This window comes from Dermochelys coriacea, chromosome 14, assembly GCF_009764565.3.
Source record: "Dermochelys coriacea isolate rDerCor1 chromosome 14, rDerCor1.pri.v4, whole genome shotgun sequence".
Lineage (NCBI taxonomy): Eukaryota > Metazoa > Chordata > Testudines > Dermochelyidae > Dermochelys > Dermochelys coriacea.
The window spans coordinates 24380822-24386821 of record NC_050081.1 but is presented as its reverse complement, the minus strand read 5'-3'; positions in this window follow the sequence as shown (position 1 = coordinate 24386821).

Below are 6000 nucleotides of genomic sequence, written 5' to 3'. Positions count from 1 at the left end.
AACTTACTTTAACTACTTTAGTTCAGACCCCAGGCCTCATACCGGGCCTCTGACACAAGGGCTTATGTTTCAGGCTCTGTTCCCAGCGTAATCACACGAAGGGTTGACAGGGCACCAGGTATTGTGAGCCGTGCTGCGGCTGGGCAGGGGTCTGTGATGCCTCTCCAAGTTTCACCAGTCAGTCCGTACCCTTCCCCTCAAACTCCTCCTCACACAGCTGCAGCTCTCTTGATACATTCCCACTAGTGTCCCATGGCAGAGCCACATGTGAGTGGTGGCATGGCCAGGGGTACTCTGGGTTTCTCTAGTTAAATCATATTCCTCACTGTCTGTTCGTCTCATTGATCCAGGTCAGGCTGGACTGCAGAGGCAGCTCTAGATGAGCAGCTAGGCCCTGGGCTGGTGCCATTCAAATACCAGGTCTGTAAATTTCTCAGCCAGTCTTCTGGATCTCAGATAATTTATTTCTTGGAGGAGCAACACAGACTACCTGAATGGATGAAGATCTCTCTCTCTCTCTCTTATGATTGTCACCATAGTAACTATATGTTACTAATAGAAGTGGTCAGAAACCCAAAACATTTCCCACAGAATAGTTCTTAGGAAAAATTATCCTTTGAAATTTTTCAGCCCAAAAACTCAGATGTTCCACAGGAATTTTCACTGGGTTGCAAATTAAAATGTTTCCTTTTCATTTCTGTTTTTGGTTTGGAGAACGTTTGGGTTTTCCCTGCTTTCATATGCATTTTTTTTTTATCTTTTCTCCCCTTTTTCCAGTAGGAAAATAGAGCAAAGAATTAAAAACAGGAGGGGGGAAGAAACCTGGAAAGAAATTAAAAGAAAACCCTGTATTTTTCAGTTTCCAAAAATCAAAATAAAACTTTTTAAGTCAAAACAAAATTTGGGAGGTTGATTTTCCTGATCAAATTTAAAAAAAAAATGCTGGAAATTCTGATTTCTACAATGTCACCTTCAAGGATAGGAAAATGCTTCAGCTGAAAAATCTGGAGCCGCTCTAGTTACAGAGCACCACTAGCTGCAATGACTCCGCTCGAGTCCCCCCCAGACAGCGAGATCTTTGCTGGAGGTTGCCCAGGCTAGGCTCTATGCCTGCGTATGCCATAGCCGCCACCTAAGAGACCTGCCTTCCACAGGGAATTGGTGACCTGGATTCCTGAGCCCACAGAGGCCGTCATGTTGCACAGGAAAGCGATTCCTCCAACCTGACTAGCATGTTCAAGAGCAGCTGCTGCTAAGAGCTGATGCCCATATGGTGGTCGGAGACTTGTTGTCCTGCAGATCTTAAGGCAAGTGACTGCCTCCCAGGTCAGCCAGGGCACAGGCAGGCCCAGCAATGTCCAGCAGGGAGGAAGGGTGCTGGCTGCACTGGGCTCCCTCTCTCTGTCGTAACATGTGTCTGACGCACACCATTGCCTGAGCCAAACACCCAGGGAGCTGGCTGCATCCACTGTTTGGGATCAGCCTCAGCTGGGGAGCAGCAGGTGCAACTGATGTATAATGTACTGCAAAGCCCACCCCCAGTGCAGAGATGGGGACACCTAGTGGCTCCATCACCAGGAGTTTATTAAGAGATCTCTGCCATTTCTCTGGTTTGGGAGTTCTGCACACACTTGCTGATGAGCATTGCCCTTTGCAGTCCGCCTGGGGGGCTGGGTAAGCTCTTGTACCTGGGGTACAACACCCCTGGGTGCAAAGGGCCAGCACGAGGCGCGGGCACCGCTTCAACTCCACTTCAGCTCTCGCACAGGGGGGAATTCACCTATCTATCATGAAGCCTCATTTTTTACCAGAGTCCTCATAGAGCAACAGTGCCACCAAGTGGGCCAGTGAGTGCCATTGCATATTTCAGTGGCCTGGCTCGTCCTTGCTCTCCTGTCCTTCTGTCAGTATATCTGTCACTTGGGGAGAGATTTCTGGCTGATATATCCCCATGTGTGGTGCCGTTATACTGCCTTATGCCAGTATAGCTGATTCCCCTGCCTTACAGGAATAGCTGCACTTGTTCAAGTACATCTATGCCCGTACAGCTGCATCTCTGCCACAGGGCAGTGCCAGGATAGCTAAAGCACTGCAAACATCTGCGTGTAGACAGTTGCCATCCCCAGTGGGAAAAGCACATTAGAGGCTAATGAGGTTTTTTACCTACCTCTTAAACTAAGGCCAGTCAACATAGTTTAGACGCCTCTTTATCTTAACAGCATATCTTTTCACCACCCCTTCCCCTTCCGTCCAAGTGCTGCCCCTGTTGCTTGCTGCTGCGCGTCCCCAAGGTATTTCTGGGCCTGACACAGTAGGAAGGAGTCACCCCCATTTTTATGCATTAAGACGATGGAGAGCAGAGACTCAGGTTAAATGACTCACCCACGGTGACCCTGGGATTTGAAGCTAGGCCTGCTGGATCCTTCTTAGGGTGACCAAGTGTCCAATTTTTGACCAGAACACCTGGTCTAAAAGGGATCCTGGTGGCTCCGGTCAGCGCTGTTGACTGTCTGGTTGGCGGCCCCATGCAGGCTCCCTGCTAGCCTCTGTGCCACGCGGCTCACGGGAAGCAGCCGGGATGTCCCCCCTCTGGCTCTTACGCCTAGGGCAGGAGTGGGGAACGTATGGCCCATGGGCTGGATCTGACCCCAGGATTCATTTCATCTGCCCGCAGCACCCCCTCATGGGGCTGGCGCTGCAAGTGCCAGTTTGCCCCATTGCAGGGGGTGGAAGCCTGAGTCTCGGCGCCCTCCCCTCCCCACCCTGCGAGGTTGGAGCCACGAGCACCTGCTCACCTTGCTGTGGGAGGGAGCCCTCAGTCTCCGTGCCTCCCTGGGTGGATGAGTGGCCCGTGATTGATTTTTTAATGTGGGTCAATGGCCTGTGACAGAAGAAAGGTTCCTCACCCCAGAAGCCACACCCCCAAATGGAGCCCTCCCTCCCTCCCCCGTACCCCAACCACCTGCCCCAGCCCTGATCCCCCTCCCGCCATCCAAACCCCTCAGTCCCAGCCCGGAGCCTCCTTCTGCACCCCAAACCGCTCATCCCTGGCCCCAAATCAGAGCCCACACCCACAGCCGGAGCTCTCACCACCCCTGCCCCAGCCCGGAACCTCCACTTCATCCTAAACCCCTCATTTCTGGCCCCACCCCAGAACCCACACTCCCAGACGGAGCCCTCACCTCCAGTGAAAATGAGCGAGTGAGTGAAGATGAGGAGAGCACGTGACCTGTGGGGAGGGGAGAGGGCGGAGAAGGGGGGGGCATGGATGAGGCCTTTGAGGAGGGGCGGGGCAGGGGTGGGCCAAGGGTGTTCAGTTTTGTGTGAGTAGATAGTTGGCAACCCTAGTCCTTGTCTGTCATGTTAACCCCAAGGCTACCTTCTCTGCCTGTCTTGCATTTCCTAAATCATTGAATGTGTTGGTCCTGTCTGCTTTCCCCATCGCCTTTTTACTCTCAGTCCATTGAAGCTGACTTGAAAAATACAAGCTTCATTTCAAATTTCCTTAGATCACAGAGAGTACATAGTAAATGAATTCAGTAATCTTAGATTCAAAGCTCTTGGGCGCAAGGACATTTTGTTCTGTGTTTATATAGCGCCTTACACCATAAGGTCCAGGTCCAGGAGTGGGGTCCCAGGTGTTACCATAATACAATAAATAATAAATAATAATAATAAACACAACAGAATCACTGGCTAAAGGGACTTCATACCTCAAAGCTGCCACAGTGCAGGCACCTTGCCAGAAACTTGTGCAGTTGTGTAAGGGCTGTATTCACCCATACATTCATCTCCAACACCACCCCATGAGCCCCAAGCAGCCCACAATGGGCCCTCCTCCCCACTGGTGCTGAAGAGCTAGAAATGGCTGGCTAATCCCACTTCCCTGGCCCAACCAAGGCATTTCCTGGCCCTCAGCCTTGCACTGCACATGTCAGCGGATCATTGGGCTGAAAGTTTGTCCCAAGGCTGGTGAAGCCGGATGAAACAGGGTGTCTGGGATGCTTTGAATTGTGAGCCATTGATTTCAGCTGTGTCCAGCTCTTTGGCATTGCCAGAGTGGCACAAAGCATGCATGGCTGAGTGTGTATGTCAGGGTGTGTGTGGGTGTGGGTTTGTATATGTTGGGTTGTGTATATTTGTGTGTGCATGTATGTATGTACATATTCATGTGGCCACATGGGCATGGTTTTCTCTGTGTGTGCATGCATGCATGTTTGTGTGGTAGTTTGCACATGATTGTTGTAGTCAATTAGTTCATTTTATCATTCACTTAGCACTGTATTATCTTTGGCTATGGGCATTTCCTATGTAATCAATGTGGGCTATATGGATGTATCAGTATAGATATAAACAGGATAGGATTATAGAATAATAAGACTGACAAGTATTCAGGAGTGCTGAGTGTGTATTAGATATATATGTAAAGCAAGGATGTAATGTGAGGCCTACATGCTGAGGCCTGTAAGATTTCAGCTAAGCCACACTAGCCCTTAGGTTTAAGGAAGCTTGACATAAGGGGGTGATCTAAGAATAATCATATGCCAGGAAGGTTACAAGATTACTGGAATGAATGTGCCAATAGGTGATGTGCCAGAAAACTGGATGGCCATGTACCATTCTGAACCACAAGACACCTGGTTGTTACATCATTGGATGTTCTGCTTTGACCACAGGTTGCCATGGACACAGGTTTGCATAGATGCTAATGAGAATAAGGGGTAGTAAGAGAACAACCTCTGCAAAGCAGGGTACCCAACCTTTACGCGACGTGCAAGTACAGATATGGAAAAAGGAGAGTTGGGACCCTCATACATATGCATAAGGTGATGGGCATGGTCAAAACAACAAGGTAAGAGAGGTTCCCTGGTTGGGCTAAAGGGGGAAGACCCAGCAGGGAAGACCTCAGCAGGAACCATCCCTTTGTAGATGACTACCTGTTGGGAGATCCATCAGACTCTAAGATCTTTGGGATCAGAGTGTGAATATGTTTTAGGCACTCCATGGACTTCCTTAGATTTTATGCATTTGCTGGTAATTGGAACTTTCATCATTTGCTTAATAAAACTTCTAGAGCAGACGAGACACCAAACTTGTTTGTGGTCCCTGTTCTCATTTTTTGTGCATTCATAGAGCCTCCCAATCTCAGAAAATCACTAAAGGTGACTGTCAACTTGTTGAGCTTGAAACTTTAACACCAGAAGCCGAACTCACTGTGGCTTCAACCAGAACCATTAATTCAAATAGTGGCTACATTGTATGCGTTTGTGTGTGCATGGGTGGGTGTGTATTTCCATGTGCCTCTGTGCATGCTTTTTGTGAGTGCAAGTCTTCATGGTTGTGTGCATGGCTTTGTGTGTGTGTGTGGATGGCTGTGGCATGTCATTTACTTTTCCTTTATAGCTGATGATTCTTCCAGCTGGAAACATAGGACATTAATAAAGTTCCCAAACGTGAGGTGTCTCTGTGTGAATCCTACCTGCCCCAGCCAGGCCCCTGCAATAAACCCCCAAGGGCTGAGTTTGTTCTTTGGGTTTTTTTTCCTGATGGTGAAATGATAAGAGTCCCTGGGACGACCATCACAATGCTGTGCCTGAAATCCACAAGCACCCGACTGTGTCCCAGAGTGGGGCTTGGTGCTGGGTTTGTCTGTACAGCACCTAGTGCCTGGGTCCTGTTGTCGCTTGGCCCCTCGGTCACATCTTACTATAAATAAAGAATAATAAAGCTCTCTGCCCACAAGGTGACAGCACCACTCCAGAGGAGGAAGCCGTGTGAAGAAACAGCAGCAGGGAGCTCTCCCTGGCCAAGGGGGTGAACTGTCCTAAAGCCAGCAACAAAGCAGCTGGTCCTGACTGTGTCCTGTCCCCAGGAGAGAGAACAATTGCCAGGCCCGGCGAAGGAGAGAGAATGATCTCGAGGCCTAGGGTGGGGGGCTGACCCTCCCCTTTAGGGACTTCCCAGTTGAGGGACATTTTGGCTGAAGCAAAACTCTGAGCC